We start from the raw sequence: 19,980 nt of genomic DNA on the forward strand, positions 1-19,980 counted from the left end.
TGACTCTTTTTTATTTCTTCTAGGTCCTTGTTAAACCTTTCTTACACCTTCTCAGTCCTTGTCTCCAGGCTATTCATCTGTGATTCCATTATGATTTCAAGATTTTGGATCATTTTCACTATCATTATTTGGAATTCTTTATCAGGTAGATTCCCTATCTCTTCCTCTTTTGTTTGGTTTGGTGGACATTTATCCTGTTCCTTTACCTGCTGGGTATTCTTCTGTCTCTTCACCTTGTTTATATTGCTGTGTTTGGGGTGGCCTTTCTGTATTGTGGCAGTTTGTGGAGTTCTCTTGATTGTGGAGTTTCCTCGCTGTAGGTGGGGTTGTACAGGTGGCTTGTCAAGGTTTCCTGGTTTGGGAAGCTTGTGTCGGTGTTCTGGTGGGTGGAGGTGGATTTCCTCTCTCTGGAGTGCAATGACGTGTCCAGTAATGAGTTATGAGACGTCAATGGGTTTGGAGTGACTTTGGGCAGCCTGTATATTGAAGCTCAGGGCTGCGTTCCTGTGTTGCTGGAGAATTTGCGTGGTATGTCTTACTCTGGAACTTGTTGGCCCTTGGGTGGTGCTTGGTTTCAGTGTAGGTATGCAGGCGTTTGATGAGCTCCTGTCAATTAATGTTCCCTGGAGTCAGGAGTTCTCTGGTGTTCTCAGGATTTGGATATAAGCCTCCTGCTTCTGGTTTTCAGTCTTATTTTTACAGTAGCCTCAAGACTTCCCCATCTATACGGCACTGATGATAAATCATCTGCTTTCGAAGACATTGGGCTGCTTTTCTGGTGCCTGATGTCCTCTACTGGCATTAAGAATTTGTTTTGTGGAATTTACTCATTGTTCAAATGTTCTTTTGATGAATTTCTGGGGGAGAAAGTGGTCTCTCCATCCTATTCCTCCGCCATCTTAGGACCACCTCCTCTGCTGATTTCTTATAAAGGCATATAGAGAACAATTTGGATTTTATCTAGTAGATGATACATGGAAAAAAATCATTTAATCACGGATTGGATTGAATTAACAGAGGGACCAGTGAAAGTAGAATGATAGGAGAGACTGCTTTGGGGTAGACATAGAGTTTAGGTGGGCTTCCAGGCTTTTTAAATGGTTACTCCCAGTATGGAAATTAAGTTGGATAAAGGCAAGGTTTGATGTTTGGAAATTAATTAAATTTGAGAAATTTCCCACATCCTATCTAGAAGGACTGTTTTACAAACTCATGTAGAATACTGGTTATAGTTTTTAAGGTGCTTCGTTTTCTTTACTCAAAAGTAAGTTACTTTAACTCATCTTTGTAACTACAGCTTTTAGTAGAGTATACAGAGTAGGAACCCAGTAAAGATTTGTTCAAAATAAATAAAATAACTAACTAATAAATGATTTTCAGAATATTGCAGAAAAATGATGATCTCAGTTCAGTTCAGTTGCTCCCTGACAATTATAAAGTATTCTTCACATCAGTATCAGTTCAGTCGCTCAGTTGTGTCTGACTCTTTGTGGCCCCATGGAACACAGCATGCCAGGCCTCCCTGTCCATCATCAACTCCTGGAGTTTACTCAAACTCATGTCCATCGAGTCGGTGATGCCATCCAACCATCTCATCCTCTGTCAAACCCTTCTCCTCCCACCTTCAATCTTTCCCAGCATCAGGGTCTTTTCCAATGAGTCAGTTCTTTGCATCAGGTGGCCAAAGTATTGGGAGCTGCAGCTTCAGCATCATTCCTTCCAATGAATATTCAGGGCTGATTTCCTTTAGGATTAACTGGTTGGATCTCCTTGCTGTCCAAGGGGCTTCAGTAGTCTTTTCCTATACCCCAGTCCAAAAGCATCGATTCTTCAGCACTCAGCTTTCCTTGTAGTCCAACTCTCACATCCATACATGACTACTGGAATGACCGCAGCTTTGAGTATATGGATCTTTGTCAGCAGAGTAATGTCTTTTCTCTTTAATATGCTGTCTTGGTTGGTCATAGCTTTACTTCCAAGGAGCAAGTGCCTTTTAATTTTATGGCTTCAGTCACTGTCTTCAGTGAAATTGGAGCCAGAGAAAATAAGAAAGAAATTAAGCCCAAGAAAATTTGTGTTATTTAAATTAAGACTTAAATTGAAGAAAGTGTGGGAAATGACTGGACTATTCAGGAATGACCTAAATCAAATCCTTTATGCTTATACATTGGAAGTGACAAGCAGATTCAATGGATTCTATCCAATAGAGTGCCTGAAGAACTATGGACTGAGGTTCGTGACATTGTATAGGAGGCAGTGATCAAGACCATCCCCAAGAAAAAGGAATGCAAAAAAGGCAAAAGGGTTGTCTGAGGAGCCCTTACAAATAGCTGAGGACAGAAGAGAAGTACAAGGTAAAGGAGAAAAGGAAAGCTATACCCATCTGAATACAGAGTTCCAAAGAATAGCAAGGAGAGATAAGAAAGCCTTCCTCAGTGATCAATGCAAAGAAATAGAGGAAAACAATAGAAGGGGAAAGACTAGAGATCTCTTAAAAAATTAGAGATACCAAGGGAACATTTCATGCAAAGATGGGCTGAATAAAGGACAGAAATGGTATGGATCTAACAGAAGCAGAAGATATTAAGAAAAGGTGGCAAGAATACACAGAACTGTACAAAAAAGATCTTCATGACCCAGATAACCATGATGGTGTGATCACCCACCTAGAGCCAGACATACTGGAATGCGAAGTCAAGTGGGCTTTAGGAAGCATACAAACAAAGCTAGTGGAGGTGATGGAATTCCAGCTGAGCTATTTAAAATCCTGAAAGATGATGTGGTGAAGGTGCTGCACTCAATATGCCAGGAAATCTGGAAAACTCAGCAGTGGCCACAGGACTGGAAAAGGTCAGTTTTCATTCCAATCCCAAAGAAACGCAGTGCCAAGAATGTTCAAATTACTGCACAATTGCACTCATCTCACACGTTAGCAAAATAATGCTCAAAATTCTCCAAGCCAGGCTTCAACAGTATGTGAACTGAGAAATTCCATATGTTCAGCCTGGATTTAGAAAAGGCAGAGAAATCAGAGATCAGTTTTCCAGCATCCGTTGGATCATCAAAAAAGCAAGAATGTTCCAGGAAAACATCTGCTTTATTGACTAGCCAAAGCCTTTGACTCTGTGGATCACAACAAACTGTGGAAATTCTTCAAGACACGGGAATACCAGACCACCTGACCTGCCTCTTGAGAAACCTGTATGCAGGTCAGGAAGCAGCAGTTAGAACCGTACATGGAACAACATACTGGTTCCAAATCAGGAAAGGAGTACATGAAGGCTGTATATTGTTACTCTGCTTATTTAACTTCTATGCAGAGTACATCATGCAAAATGCCAGACTGGATGAAGCATAAGCTGGAATCAAGATTTCTGGGAGAAATATAAATAACCTCAGATATGCAGATGACACCACCCTTATGGCAGAAAGCAAAGAGGAACTGAAGAGCCTCTTGATGAAAGTAAAGAGGAGAGTGAAAAAGCAGGCTTAAAACTCAACATTCAAAAAACTAAGATCAGGGCATCTGGTCATCACTTCATGGCAAATAGCTGGGGAAACAATGGAAGCAATGATGATCTAGTCTTGAACTTGAAGGCGGTGGAACTAAAGATGAAGTAGATTTGAGATACATACTTAGTCTACTGTTTACTGACTGGTAATGCTGTTTAGCTACTTATTGAATAAGGACTGTGAAAGAAAGATAAGGAACATCATTATTTGGGTCATCTACCATCTACCGTGATTGAGGAAGGATAGGAAGGATAGAATGGGGTGAGGTTTGAAGGGATGATTTCTGGTTTCATTTTGAATATGATGTTTGTGGGATTTGAGCCTCTCCTAGCTCCTTAAGCAGTTTTAAAGCTACATAGTGTCTTATTTAATTAAGCCAAGATCACAGTATATCCTAATATGTTTTCAGTGCTTTAGTATTTTAGTATGTTTTTAATACTTTTGATGTTTTAGTGTTTATTTTTAATGTCTTAGTATTTTAATATTTAATCAGAATTCTTGGATTTTTGCTGTCCTAAATTTCCAGTTCTATTAGTGGATGCTGATTTATTGCCAACCAAATGGGATTAATTTGGCTGTTGCACAGTGGCTTCTTTTTGAATTCACTGCTTCTAAATTTCATCCATAATGTGGGAAGTTGAACTACCCCTACAGCTCTGTGAAGGAACCTGCTGACCCCACATTGAGTCTGAATGCCTGGCAGAAATCAGGAGACACAGCATTTGACTTATTCACAGAAACTAATAAGATCGCTTTTCACCATCCTCCTAATTTGCTGCAGTCTCCAACTAGGGTTGATGACAAATTTAAAAGTATGCCTATCAGCAAGCATGGATTTTTGTGAGTCACAATTCACTAAATAGACATCATGTGATTGAAAATGAAGAAGCATCATGCAAAGAATGTGTTATAAACAACTTAAAATGAGTTCAGAACGTGACAAAACAATCTGGCTTCATATTTTCAAGAGAGTAGCCCCAACAGACAGGGAAGAACACTTTAAACACTAAAGGGATTCAATTCTCATCTTCTTTTTTGCCCGCTTGTCTTTCCATCTGGCCAGGGTTGCTATTTTATCCAGTACTTTCCTGTTTAGTAACATCCTGTGTTTACGTTTTGTTTGCAATCTATTCTGCAAGCCTAATTGTTGCCCTCTCCCAGGAGAATGTGAATGATTTTAAAGTTAGAAAGGGAAGAATCTGCATGGATACAAAATGGTAGTCATTTAATTATAATTAGTCTATTTGTCTTTCTTTTACTTATGACAGAAATGTATCAATAACTTCAAAAAATGAAGGACTACCACCTGCCTAAAAGCTGTATGCAGCCCCCTAACTCTTAATTATTTTCTTTGCTTCAAATGAAAGCAAAATCACATTGGTGAAGATTTGTCTATTGGTATATATCAGATATTTCTGTTGGTTGCATAATTCAGTGAGTTTCATAAAGTGTACCATTCAAAAATGTGTGCGTGTGTGTATATATATAAACTGAAATGTGTATATATGCATTGTACCATTCAAAAATATATATATATACACACTTTTCACATATGTGTATAATATAAATTGAAAGCTAAATTATCTTTTATTTTCATCAATTATTAATTACACATTAATAAAGCATGTAGTCAACATAGAACACTGAATATCCATGTATCTCAATAGAAATATAATTTAAGTGAAGCTATTAGAACATTATTTCTAAGCATCTTTAAAATGGCTGTTCATGATAGTGTGTGAAATAAAGCTAAAAAACTAAAATACAGAAAGATTCTGTTGTAATTTAATGGAATTCTTACCCTTCCCCATGATAAAGAATTAAGCACAAGAGATCTAAAAGCAATCAAAGGTATATACTTTATTAAACATACTCTTGGGAGTAATGCCACTATTTATTTCTCTTCTCATTTACATGCAGAAGGGAATTTCTACTCTTCTCTGTTCTTGAAATACTTCTGCCTTTACTCCTACTGTGATAATTCAGACTCTGAAACATATGGCAGGCCACATTTCACTGCTGAGCAAATTCACTGCTCACGTGTGACATGTGCTCTTGCCCAAACTTTTGCCTCCTTGCTCAGGCATGGTGGGCACTCTTGAGCTTCTTGTCAATAGGTAGTAAGTATGCATGGACAGTGATGAGGGCCTGTCTTTAATAGACATGCTGGCCATCCTTCTTGCTAGTGTTTTCTTTCACCACTGAATCTCTTTGTTAGTTGGATCTGGCATCATTGTTTATGCACTGTTTGGTGACATAGACTCAGTGCTCTGCGGGTCACATCAACTCTCTGTTTATATATATTTTTTCTTCCCCCTTTCTCTCCGTTCCTTCCACCAACCCATCCACTTTCCATTTATATTCAGTTCAAAGATTGAGATTTTGGGTGAGTTAGGAGATCCCCACTTCAGCTTCCAACTTTAACCATGTTTTCTTGTCCAGCTTTTCTTGAGAATATTGTTCTGGGGATTGGGAGAATGGTGGTTATAAAGTCCTTTAAAAGTTAATGAACCCATTTGATGGGGGAAAACGTAAATGGTAGGATTTGGTTGCTTGGATTCAGTTTTATAAAATGCAAAGGAGGGGGCTAGAATACACAATTTCAGTGGCCAGTTTTAACCCAACACAAGGTGAAGCTGTGAAGCAACATGGCTGATATTTTTTTCTCTTTCTTTTTTTTTTTTGGCCAAGCCATGTGGCTTGTGAGATCTTATTTCCCCTATGAGAGATTGAACTCAGGCCCTTGGCAGTGAGTGTGGAGTCCTAACCACACTCAGTGTGGATTCCCTGAACCACCAGGGAATTTCCTGATTTTCTTATATGGCTTCTAAATAAATCAATTTCAGAAATAAGACTAAATAAAGTCAATTTCAGAAATAAGACTACAAATGTAGTTTGATATCATATTCTTTGAAATAAATGTATTGCTTTCATGGTGACTACTTAGAAAGGTAGTGCTCATTAGGAACAGAAAGTATTTAGTGAGTTTGTTAAAAATTAGTACATATTGTCATTCATTTTAGTTACACCATTCACATCCCAAGGGGAAGATACTCAAGTAGCATATATTCGTTACTGAGTGAGCTGTAAAGAAACTTATAACCAGAGAGCCAGAATAAGGAAGGGTCCCAAAGGTGTGGAGAATTGAGAAACAACTTGAAAGAGTTGAAAGAAAGAGACTAGTTGAACAACTCAGTTCAGTTCAGTTCAGTCGTTCAGTTGTGTACGACTGGTTGCGACTTCATGGACTGCAGCAGTCCATGCTGCCCTGTCCATCACCAACTCCCGGAGCTTACTCAAACTCATGTCCATTGAGTCGGTGATGCCATCCAACCATCTCATCCTCTTCATCCCCTTCTCCTCCTGCCTTCAAGCTTTCCCAGCATCAGGGTCTTTACCAATGAGTCAGTTCTTTGCATCAGGTGGCCAAAGTATTGGAGTTTTAGCTTCAGCATTCATCCTTCCAATGAATATTCAGGACTGATTTCCTTTAGGATGGACTGGTTGGATCTCCTTGCAGTCCAAGACACTCTCAAGAGTCTTCTCCAACACCACAGTTCAAAAACATCAATTCTTCAGAGCTCAGCTTTCTTTATAGTCCAATTCTCACATCCACATCACATGACTACTGGAAAAACCATAGCTTTGACTAGATGGACTTTTGTTGCAAAGTACTGTCTCAAAATAATGCTCAAAGTAATGCTTTTTAATATGCTGTCTTGGTTGGTCATAGGTTTTCTTCAAAGAAGCAAGTGTCTTTTAATTTCATGGCTGCAGTCACGATCTGCAGTGATGTTGGAGCCAAAAATCATAAAGTCTCTAACTGTTTCCGTTGTTTCCCCATCTGTTTGCCATGAAGTGATGGGCCCAGATGCCGTGATCTTCGTTTTTTGAATGTTGAGCTTTAAGCCAACTTTTTCACTCTCCTCTTTCACTTTCATTAAGAGGCTCTTTAGTTCTTCTTCACTTTCTGCCATAACCGTGGTGTCATCTGCATATCTGAGGTTATTTATATTTCTCCCAGGAATCTTGATTCCAGCTTGTGCTTCATCCAGTCTACATTTTGCATGACGTACTCTGCATATAAGTTAAATAAGCAGGGTGACAATATACAGCTTTGATGTACTCCTTTCCTGATTTGGAACCAGTCTGTTGTTCCATGTCCATTTCTAACTGTTGCTTCTTGATCTGCATACAGATTTCTCAAGAGGCAGGTCAGGTGGTCTGGTAGTCCCATCTCTTGAAGAATTTTCCATAGTTTGTTGTGATCCACACAAAACTGGCAAAGGTTGAAAAGACACAAGATTGAGAATACACAAAGCTTGTTTCTTTCAGAATAGGAACAGACACATTTTCATAAGGCTGGTGCTTCACATATAAGGACAATAATAAAAATCACATGAAGATGAGATTATCCACGTTTGTTAAATATTCTTGAAGCTATAGAGAGATGATGCATTATTTTTAAATATAATTTTATTTATTTATTTATTGGCTGTATTGGGTCCTTGTTGCTGGGTGCAGGGTTTCTGTAGTCACTGTGAGGGAGGGCTACTCATTGTTTCAATGCATGGGCTTCTCCTTGTGATGGCTTCTCTTGTTGTGGCCTCTTGACTCTAGGGCACAGGCTCGGTAGTTTTGGAGCATGGGCTTAGTTGCTCCAGTAAGCATGTGGGATCTTCCCGGACCCTGGATTGAAACCAAGTCTCCTGCATTGGCAGGCAGATTCTTTACCACTGAGCCATTGCTGCTGCTGCTGCTGCTAAGTCGCTTCAGTCATATCCGACTCTGTGCAATCCCATAGACGGCAGCCCACCAGCCTCCCCCGTTCTTGGGGTTCTCCAGGCAAGAACACTGGAGTGGGTTGCCATTTCCTTCTCCAATGCATGAAACTAAAAAGTGAAAGTGAAGTCGTTCAGTCGTGTCCGACTGTTAGCGACCCCATGGACTGCAGCCTATCAGGCTCCTCCATCCATGGGATTTTCCAGGCAAGAGTACTGGAGTGACTGAGCCACTAGGGAAACCCAACAATGCACTGTTACTCAAAACAAAGGTTTTAAGTGCATGACCATGGAACATGATTTTTGTGAGTGATGAAGTCTCTGTTCATATGAACAGGGGAATTGTAGTAGGTGGAATAAGACCCCTTCCCCCAAATCAGTGAATACTGTTAACTTACATAATAAAAGGGAATTGCAGATGTGATTAAGTTAAAGATTTTAAGATAAGGAGATTATCCTGGATTATCCAGATGGACCTTGCAAGAGAGAGAAGCAGGAGGGTCAGAATTAGAGAAAGAGACTTATTGGTGGAAACAGAGGTCAGAGTGATGTGGGGCCATGAGGCAAGGGGTGTAGGAAGCCTCTAGAAGCTGGAAAAGGGAAATAAATATTAATACATTGTCCCCTAGGGCCTCCAGAAGGAATGCAGCCTTGCCTACTCATTTTAGGCTTCTGACCTGCAAAACTATAGGATAATAAATGTGTGTTGTTTTAAGCCACCAAACTTGTGGTAACTTATTACAGCATCGATAGGAAACTACTGTGGGGATGTTTGTGTATATTAATCTCAACAGAGCACTTCACAGCATCTTTAAATTATTCCTGAACTAAGATGGAGGAGCTAAGACAATGGAATGATATGTGCTGTCAGATTTGAAACTGGAATCCAGGGCTGAGTTGGACTCCTGACCCTGCCCTTTTCTAGTTATATAATCTTGAGCATGATGGTTGACATTTCTCTGCTTTTATGGCCCTATATATAAAGTGGGATTATTTATTGCAACTATCTCAGAATTGTGTGATAAAAAATTAATGCAAATTTATACTAATTATTTAATTGTGCTTAGTCACTTAGTTGTGTCTGACTCTTTGTGACTCTTTGGACTGTAGCCCTCCAGTTTTCTCTGTCCATGTGATTTTTTAGGCTAGAATACTGGAGTGGGTTGCCATTTCCTTCTCCAGGAGATCTTCCCCACCTAGGGACTGAACCAGCATCTCCAATATTTAAGGAGTATTACATAAATTTACACTATTGAAATGCTTAGAACATTTTATGGTACATAGTGAGCACCATGTAAATGTTAGCTGTCATTATTATTGGTGCTGGCCTAAAGTAAATTCTGTGGTCACAAGGTTCAGTGAATGATCTCTGCTTGATTTTATGCATTTCAACATTTGTATCAACGACTTGAATCATGACATTAAAGGCCAGTGACATAAAATTGGGAGTTATAAATCTAATGACAGGCTAAAGCCTATGAAATGAAATATATATAGGCTCAAAAAAGCAAAGGTTTATGACACAAATATTTGCCAGCATTAAGATGTATTTGGGCTTCCCTTGTGGTTCAGCTGGTAAGGAATCTGCCTGCAATGTGGGAGACCTGGTCTGTATAAGCAGTAGAACCCCTGGGTTTGACCCCTGGGCTGGGAAAATCCCCTGGAGAAGGGAAAGGCTATCCACTCCAGTATTCTGGCTGGGAGAATTCCATGGACTATACGGTCCGTGGGGTCACAAAGTCTGAGATGACTTCACTTTCATTATGTATTTACTTTATATATATGAGTATCATGTTGTGATCTGTTATACAGCTTGAATTGCAAATACAGTTAAACTTTAGATTTTCTTAAAAAAATAAGGTATGCAGTTTCATATATCATAGAACTAAATTAGCAGAAAATCCAACATTTCTTTCCCTGCCCTAACCACCTCTCACATTCCAGTTTGTTGAAAACATATTGCTTATATTGACCTAAACGTTGGCAAATGTCATGAGGAAGGAAGATCAGTATAACTTCTAAACCCCAGTAAGGCTTATGTGATAAATTTGTTAATGTTTTGTTTTACCCCTGCCACTTGAGGACATTTCGATAATTAAAATCTTACAAAAGCCACTAGTGAGAATCTTCAAGGGAGGCAGATTCATTCCTGAAGTACTTAGCTCACCCATGGATTCCTCTGTTTTGAGTACCCGTGGATATACTTCTTCAGTTCAGTTCAGTCACTCAGTTGTATCCGACTCTCTGCGACCCCATGGACTGCAGCATGCCAGGCTTCCCTGTCCATCACCAACTCCCGGAGCTTGCTCAAACTCATGTCCATTGAGTCAGTCATGCCATCCAACCATCTCATCCTCTATCGTCCCCTTCTCCTCCTGCCTTTAGTCTTTCTCAGCATCAGGGTTTTTTCCAAGCAGTCAGTTCTTTCCATCAGGTGGCCAAAGTATTGGAGTTTCAGCTTCAGCATCTGTCCTTCCAGTGAATATTCAGGACTGATTTCCTTTAGGATTGACTGGCTGGATCTTCTTGCAGTCCAAAGGACTCTCGAGTCTTCTCCAAGACCACAGTCCAAAAGCATCGATTCTTCTGCGCTTAGCTTTCTTTATGGTCCAACTCTCACATTCATACATGACTACTGGAAAAACCATAGCTTTGACTAGATGGACCTTTGTTGGCAAAGTAATGTTTTTGCTTGTTAATATGCTGTCTAGGTTGGTCATAGCTTTTCTTCCAAGGAACAAGTGTCTTTTAATTTCATGGCGGCAGTCACCATTTGCAGTGATATTGGGGCCCAAGAAAATAAGATCTCTCACTGTTTCCATTGTTTCCCCATCTATTTGCATTGAAGTGATGGGACCAAATGCCATGATCTTCGTTTTCTGAATGTTGAGTTTTAAGCCAACTTTTTCATTCTCCTCTTTCACTTTCATCAAGAGGCTCTTCAGTTCTTCTTCACTTTTTGCCATAAGGGTGGTATCATCTGCATATCTGAGGTTATTGATATTTCTCCCAGTATTCTTGATTCCAGCTTGTGCTTCATCCAGCCCTGCATTTCACATGATGTCCTCTGCATATAAGTTAAATAAGCAGGGTGACAACATGCAGCCTTGACGTACTCCTTTCCCAATTTGGAACCAGTCTGTTGTTCCATGTCCAGTTCTAACTGTTGCTTCTTCACCTGCATACAGATTTCTCAGGATACAGGTAAGGTGGTCTGGTATTCCCATCTCTTGAAGAATTTTCCACAGTTTGTTGTGATTCACACAAAGGCTTTGGCGTAGTCAGTAAAGCAGAAGTAGATAGTATTTTTCATCCTATACCAGCTAGGGATATAGCACCAAAACTTGCTTAAGACAGTAATTGAAAAAATTAAAGTTAAAAAAAGATTAGTCATTGCTTGCCTAGAGCTGGCGTCATGGGAGAGGATTAAATGAATGCAAAGTAGCATTAGGGAATTTCTGAGAGATCATGGAAATAATCTACATCAGGATTGCTGTGGTAGTTATATGATTGAATACATTTATTAAAACTCAGAAAACTGTACACTTAAAATGAATGAATTATGTTTCATATGAATTACATCTCCCTAAAGCTACTTCTTCCCATTCTTCTTTCTTCCCTCACCCTAGAGAGCCAGACTCCTCATTTTCATCTTCCTCAACCTGAAGTGTGCTGTAGATGTCTCCTCGTATGTCCAGGGATCTTTGTATTCCACCTATTTTTAAATTTATGTTTTAATTTAAATTTAATAAATTGACCTTTCAATACTTATTAACTCAGATATTTTCTCATTTTTCCCTCTGCATATATGGAAGCATGTTCTTCACACTTTTTTAAAAAAATCACTCAACAGAGTAAATGTCAGACAATGTTATAGGCACAAACGATAAAAGAGAGATAAAGATAAAACAAACAAACATGTCCTGATATGTTAATATTAGATGATATGCTAAGTAGAAAAATTTTGCAGGAGATAAGGATCAGAATGCTGGAATAAGAGTTAGGTTTTTTTGCCAAGTGTGGGCAAAAAAAGACATGAAGGATATACTAAATAAACATAGATTTTAAGGGGGAGAATAAGGTACATAGAGATATATCCCTATCTATCTATTTATCTATCATCTATCTATCTATCTTTTCCAGGGAAAGCAGCAAGTGTAACTTTCCCAAGTAGAAGGGATGCTTAGAATGGTTGAAGAAGCACAGGATCCAAAATGACTGGACCAGCCATCTGCAAAAGGTAAGAGTAGGTAGAGATGAGGTCAGGCAGGTAGCAGAATGTCAGAATATTTAGAACCATATGGCCCATTTGAAAGGTCTGTGACTTTCCCTTAATTGTGATGATGAGAGCAGACTTTGGGGGGAAAGAAAGGCTTATGTGTGAGTTCTTTATTGGGAATGTGACTCAGGAAACAGTGGTGAGGAACAGAGTGGTCCAAGCAGAGAAGAAGGGAGAGCAAAAAAAGTAAAATATGCATATATATTTTTGAGCTGGACACTGCTAAGAGTGACTGGTTAATTCATCCATGAGATCATCTTAAAACTGTGTTACATGTTTCTCAGAGGTCTTTTCTGGGGGGGGGTAAAAGTGGAAAGCTTTTGTCCCTGAGATTATACCATTTCTTGGTTGAACTTTTCTAAAAGGGTATTAACTCATCTGCATATTTGTGTTGTGTGTTACTGTTGCATGCCATGCCAGAATTTAATAGAGAAGCCCAAGTCAGGAGGTATGGGATACACTGAGTAAATATGAAATGAAATGCTAGCAAATTCCTGCTTCGTGAAGTTGGTGGGATCCCAGGTAAAACTGGTCATTGCAATTGTGTTCCTATATGCAAGTGACAATTTTAATATGATATATAACAATTATGCCATTTATGATAGTGTCAAAGGTACCAAATACCTAGGCAAATATACCTAAAGATATCCAAAATCTCTACACAGAAATCTATAACTGAATGAAACACTAGGAAAAGAGATTTTAAAAGATAATAAATGAAGGCATATACATGTTCATAGATTGAAGGACTTACTTTTTAAAAGATGTAAATGTTCCTAAATGTGAATTGTAAAATCAATGAAATCTATATAAAATTCCCTGGAAGATGTGTATCAGTATGTGTAGGGAGTAAGGGGAATGTGGAAATTGACAATTGGTTCTAAAATTTATAAAAAATTCATGTACAGCTAAAAACTCTGAAGAACAGAATTGGAGGATTTATGCTTAGATATCAAATTGATGATTAAGATGCTGTGGTGTTGCTACAGAGACAAATAGATCAGTGAAACAACACAGGAAGTCCAGAAGCATCTAACAGTGTTCAAGTTTTGAAAAAGTGGTCACTAAAATTGTCTTGGAAGAATATTTTCATGAGCTTAAAGGGGAACATTTTACCAACCGCAAAGAAAAAAAATTGACATGTTGGACTATTTTAAAAGTAGGAAATTCTCTTCATTGAAAGATACCAGTTTAAGATTCAAAAAGGCAATATATTTATAACCCATAAAACTGACAAAGCAGTGTATCCAGAATATGTGAAAAGTACCTATAAATTAAAGAGAAAGGATTCAAAACTCAAGAAGGGACAAGAGATTTTTTAATAACCTTCATAAATGTGAATATAAAAATACCTAATAATCCTATAGAAAGATGCACAACCTCATTCGTAACTACAGAAATTCAGATTAAATCTATGATGTAGGTATTCCCTAGAATACAACTGAAAAGATTGAAAATGTGCAATATTATTGCCAAGGATATAGAGAAATGGAGCTTTCATATGCTCCTTATTAGGGTGTATGTTGATAGGACATCTACTTTGGAAAAATATTTGTCAGTATCTAACAAATTTGCTAATATGCATATCCATTGATCCGACAGTACCACTGTTATATATACCCAACAGAAAGGCACATGTATATTTAGTAAAACATGTAGAAAAGAAAATTGATTAAAGTATTATTCATAATATCCCAAACTTGGAAACAACCCAAATGCCACTTAACAATGAAGTAGATAAATGAGTTATCTCTTTATACAATGGTATATATACAGGAAAGAAAAAGGGACTGCTACTATAGAAAATACCGAACACATGCAACAAAAGAAGCCAGATATAAAAGAATACATACTGTATGATTCTATTTGAAAAAACAGGCACATAATCTTTTGTTGGAAGTCAGGATAGTCATTATCTTTTAGGAAAAGGGTTAGTGGGGTCTCTGGGGTAATGAATATTCAGTATTTCTGGGTCTGTGTGTCAATGCAGGAGACACGGGTTTGATACCTGGGTCAGGAAGATCCCCTAGAGAAAGAAATGACTACCCACTTCAGTGTTCTTGCATGAGAAATCTCATGGACACAGGAACCTGATGGGCTACAGCCCATGGAGTCACAAAGAAGTGGACATCACTTAGTGACTGAACATGCATGCATGTGCTTTATGTACATATATTCACTCAGTTAATTGCTATTGCTGTTCACCTATGATTTGTTTAGTTTTGCTGCCAAAATCTTGACTCTCTGTGCGCTGATGCTGAACTCAAATATGGAGACAATTATGGAGGAGAAGGAAAGAGTGGCTTCATTTCTTTGCCAGGCAAAGAACAGAGTAGGCTAACACCTTAAGAACTGTACCCTCCCTCCCTGATGAATCAGTTCAATTCAGTTCATCCCTCAGTTGTGTCCGACTCTTTTGTGACCCCATGAATCGCAGCACGCCAGGCCTCCCTGTCCATCACGAACTCCCAGAGTTTACCCAAACTCATGTCCATTGAGTCAGTGATGCCCTCCAGCCATCTCATCCTCTGTCATCCCCTTCTCCTCCTGCCCCAAATCCCTCCCAGCATCAGGGTCTTTTCCAGTGAATCAACTTTTCGCATGAGGTGGCCAAAGTATTGGAGTTTCAGCTTTAGCATCAGTCCTTCCAATGAATATTCAGGGCTGATTTCCTTTCAGATGGACTGGTTGGACCTCCTTGCTGCCAAGGAACTCTCATGAGTCTTCTCCAGCACCACAGTTGAAAGCATCAGTACTTTGGCACTCAGGCTTCTTTATGGTCCAACTCTCACATTCATACATGACTACTAGAAAAACAATAGCTTTGACTATACGGACCTTTGTCAGCAGAGTAATGTCTCTGCTTTTTAATATGCTGTCTCGCTGGACTGGAGGAAACACAAGCTGGAATCAAGATTGCCAGGAGAAATATCAATAACCTCAGATATGCAGATGACACCACCCTCATGGCAGAAAGTGAAGAGGAACTAAAAAGCCTCTTGATGAAAGTGAAAGTGGAGAGTGAAAAAGTTGGCTTAAAGCCCAACATTCAGAAAACGAAGATCATGGCATCTGGTCCCATCACTTCATGGGAAATAGATGGGGAAACAGGGGAAACAGTGTCAGACTTTATTTTTCTGGGCTCCAAAATCACTGCAGATGGTGACTGCGGCCATGAAATTAAAAGACGCTTACTCCTTGGAAGGAAAGTTATGACCAGCCTGGACAGCATATTAAAAAGCAGAGATATTACTTTGCCAACAAAGGTCCGTCTAGTCAAGGCTATGGTTTTTCCAGTGGTCATGTATGGATGTGAGAGTTGGACTGTGAAGAAGGCTGAGCCCCGAAGAATTGATGCTTTTGAACTGTGGTGTTGGAGAAGACTCTTGAGAGTCCCTTGGACTGCAAGGAGATCCAACCAGTCCATTCTGAAGGAGATCAGCCCTGGGTATCCTTTGGAAGGAATGATGCTAAAGCTAAAACTCCAGTACTTTGGCCACCTCATGTGAAGAGTTGACTCATTGGAAGAGACTCTAATGCTGGGAGGGATTGGGGGCAGGAGGAGAAGGGGACGACAGAGGATGAGATAGCTGGATGGTATCACTGACTCGATGGACATGAGTCTGAGTGAACTCTGCGAGTTGGCGATGGACAGGGAGGCCTGGCGTGCTGCAATTCATGGGGTCACAAAGAGTCAGACACAACTGAGCAACTGAACTGACTGAACTGAACTGATGAATCAGAAGTAAATGTTTTTCTGGAATTCCCTTGCTTTTTCTGTGATCCAACGTATATTGGCAATTTGATCTCTGGTTTCTCTGCCTTTTCTCAATCCAGTTTGTATATCTGGAAGTTCTCTTTCACATACTGTTAAAGCCTAGCTTGAAGGATTTTGAGCATTACCTTGCTAGCCTGTGAAATGAATGCAGTTGTGCAGTAGTTTGAACATTCTTTGGCACTTCCCTTCTTTGGGATTGGAATGCAAACTGACATTTTTCAGTCTCCTGACCACAGCTTTTTCCAAATTTACTGACATATTGAGTGCAACATTTTAACAGCATCATCTTTTACTATCTTAAATAGCTCAGCTGGAATTGTATCACTTCCATTATCTTGTTTGTAAGTAAGTAAGTGTTAGTCGCTCAGTCATGCCTGACTCTTTGCCACCCCATGGACCACAGCTCACCAGGCTCTTCTGTCCATGAGATTTTCCTAGGCAGTGATACTGGAGTGGGTTGCCATTTCCTTCTCCTGGAGATCTTCCCAACTCAGGGATCAAACCCAGGTCTCCTGCATTGCAGGCAGATTCTTTGCCGACTGAGCTACAATCTTGTTTACACCAAGTTTTTTGAATAAAATAAAGATTTCAGAAATAGGTCCACATATATATGACAGTTTGTTTTTGGCATAGGTGTTAAGGTAATTGAATGGGGGAAGGACACAGTTCAATAAATGTTACTGGAACAATTGTATGGTAAAAAAAAAATAATCACCTACTCTTCACATTATATACAAAATTTAGCTTAAAAGGAATTATAGACCTAAATGTTAGGTAAGTATATAAAACCTCCTGAAGGATATATAGGATGAAATCTCTGTCATATTGGCTTTGACAAAGTTTCTTAATTAGTACAAAAAGCATGATTCATAAAAGAAAATAAAAGACAAAAATAGAATCTTGTTCTCTGATAGACATGGATAAGGAAATGAAATTGTCAGCCACAGAATGGGAGAAAATATTTTCAAGTCTTATTTTTGACAGACGTCTTGTATTCAGAAAATCTGAAGCAAATTTAACTCAATACTAAGAAGAAAAACCAATTTGTTTAATTAGGTGAAAGATTTAAAGAAATATTTAACAAATGAAAATATATGTATGAGCAGTAATTATATGAAAAAATTATCAACATCACTTGTTATCAGAGAAATTAAAATTAAAGTGAGAATGATATATACACTAGAATTGCTAAAACCTAAAAAAAATAATAAATTTTGACAAATATATGAAGCAATTGCATTTTTCATACATTGCTAGTAGGGATGCAAACTGGTGTAGCCATTTTGGAAAAAAAATTTTATCAGTTAAGCATCAGCATTAAGCACACACTTATGACCCAGAAATCCCATCTCTAGGTATTTATCCAAGATAAATTTGAAATATAAGTGAAAAAAGACTTTGTATTAGGGTTCTCCAGAGAAATGGAACCATTAGTATGTATATGTATGTGTGTGTATGTAGATAGATAGATATTTATTATAAGCAATTGTCTCATTGTTATGGAGTCTGAAAAATCTCAAGATCTGCAGTCAGCAAGCTGGAGGCCCAGGAAAGGAGACGGTATAAGGTCTAGCTGGAAAGCTGGTAGGCTTGAGACTCAAGAAAAGCTGATGTTTCAGTCTGAGTCCAAAGGGGGAGAAGACCAATGTTTCAGCTCAGTCAGGCAGGCAGAGTTCCCTCTTATTTGAGAGAAGGTCAGGAGTTTTGTCATATTCAGGCCTTCCACTGATTGGATGAGAGCCACACATTAGGAGGACAGTCTGCCTTAGTGTACAGATTCAAATATTAATCTCATTGAAAAATGCCTTCACAGACACATTCAGAATCATGTTTCACCAAATATCTGTGCACTCCATGGTCCAGTCAAGTTGACACATAAAAATTAACCATCACAGACTAACACACAAATTTCCAAAGTAGCATTATTTATATTAGCTCCAACCTGGAAGAAAAAGACTAAGTATCCTATAACTGGTGATTGAATAAACAAACTATGGTATATCCATACCATTGAATAATACTCAGTAATAAAAAAGGAAAATACTGATATATAATATTAAAATGTTTTGATTATAACATGGATGAGTCTTAAAAACATGATGCTAAGTTAGAGTAAACTAACTTAGTAAAACACAAAAGGCTGCATAGTATATGATACTATTTATATCAAATTCTAAAAAAAAATTAGTGATATAAAGCAGAGCAGTAGTTGTTGCTTGGGGCAATGGATGATGGAAACAAATACAAGGTGTCACTAGGGAACTCTCTGAATTGATTTAAAAATTGTCTATCATATTCATGAGAATGGCTAGAAACACATATATAATTGCAAAACTTATCAAACTATGCACTTCATATAGATGTATTTTTATTGTATGTAAATTATTTGTCAATGAAGCTAGAGAAAAGATGCTAATTAGAGCATTGTTTGTGAAAGTACAAATAGAATATTTTATAATAGAAAATTACGTTATGATATTTCAATTGAATGAACTATTACGCCCTCATGAGAATGATAGAATTTAACAGATAGTTGAAATCATACATGGTTGGTATGCTATGATTGAAACTATTCCCAAAAAATCACACATTTCAAAAGAAACTAAAAGGGGAGCATATGCATTCACAAATAGTTGTTTTAAGGAAATGGAAAAGTATATATTTAAAAATTCAGGGACTTCCCTGATGGTCCAGTGGCTAAGACTCTGTGCTCCCTATGTAGGGGACCTGGGTTTGCTCTCTGGTCAGGGAACTGGTTCCCACATGCTGCAACTAAAGAAAAAAAAGAAAAAAGATCCTGAATGAAAATATTTGGGGGGCGAATGGATACATGTATATTATGGCTGAGTCCCTTCACTGTTCACCTGAAACTATCACAACATTGTTAATTGGCTATACCCCAGTACAAAATAAAAAGTTTAAAAGATTTTCATTTAAATTACTGTGATAAATGCAGTCTAAAGTGAAATAAAATAATTGGATATTACAGGTTCTATAACCTCATTAATACATCCAACATCTAGTTTCAGTTTCCCCCATTTTAAAAACTGAAAGACATCTCCTAAAGGAGCTTATAGTAAAGGTTGGAAAACCAATGATACACAGAGACTGTGGCATTATTTTAAATTCTTTAAAAATGAAGCTTTTATAAATATGAGGAAGATGCAAATATATAATGAAAAGATATTAAAAAAAATTGTTTCCCATTATTCTTGTCCCATTTTATGACAAAGTTTCTCTTTGTGCTTTTCAATTGTTTTGTATCTTTCATGACATATCAGAATTAATGGGGAAAATGCTTACATCTGACATGAACGCAAGTGCTTTTATTGGGTACACTATTATTTGTTATGCCTGACGGTTTTACATTTAGTTAGATACTCCCTGTGCCTAAATCATTCACTGTTAATGACTTAGGCACTGGAGGGACATTAAAGCTTTTAACCGCTAAGAAATCACAGGTCTTTTAGGAAATTGCTGCTGCCATGCATAATTTGGTACTCATGGCACTCACCTGTGCCTATAGCAATTAGCAATTTCCCTACTGATTCCACAACATCCTGAAAGAGTTAATGGACCTCTCTAATAGTGCAGCTTCCTAACAGGATCAGATAAATTGTTTTAGTACA

The 19,980-nt window shown here is 38.3% G+C and overlaps 1 protein-coding gene across 2 annotated transcripts in view; it reads left to right on the plus strand.

The window, feature by feature from the left end:
* The window catches only part of LOC129639244 (serine/threonine-protein phosphatase 4 regulatory subunit 3-B-like), a 268,516-nt gene that overhangs the window by 19,514 nt on the left and 229,022 nt on the right, over positions 1 to 19,980 (plus strand). For both annotated transcript variants that reach the window (XR_008708297.1, XM_055564287.1), the window contains exon 2: positions 12,438 to 12,534. The gene's annotated coding sequence lies outside the window, so the exon portion shown is untranslated. The remainder of the gene's footprint in view (positions 1 to 12,437; positions 12,535 to 19,980) is intronic.

This window comes from Bubalus kerabau, chromosome X (genome assembly GCF_029407905.1).
Source record: "Bubalus kerabau isolate K-KA32 ecotype Philippines breed swamp buffalo chromosome X, PCC_UOA_SB_1v2, whole genome shotgun sequence".
NCBI classification, from domain to species: Eukaryota; Metazoa; Chordata; class Mammalia; order Artiodactyla; family Bovidae; genus Bubalus; species Bubalus kerabau.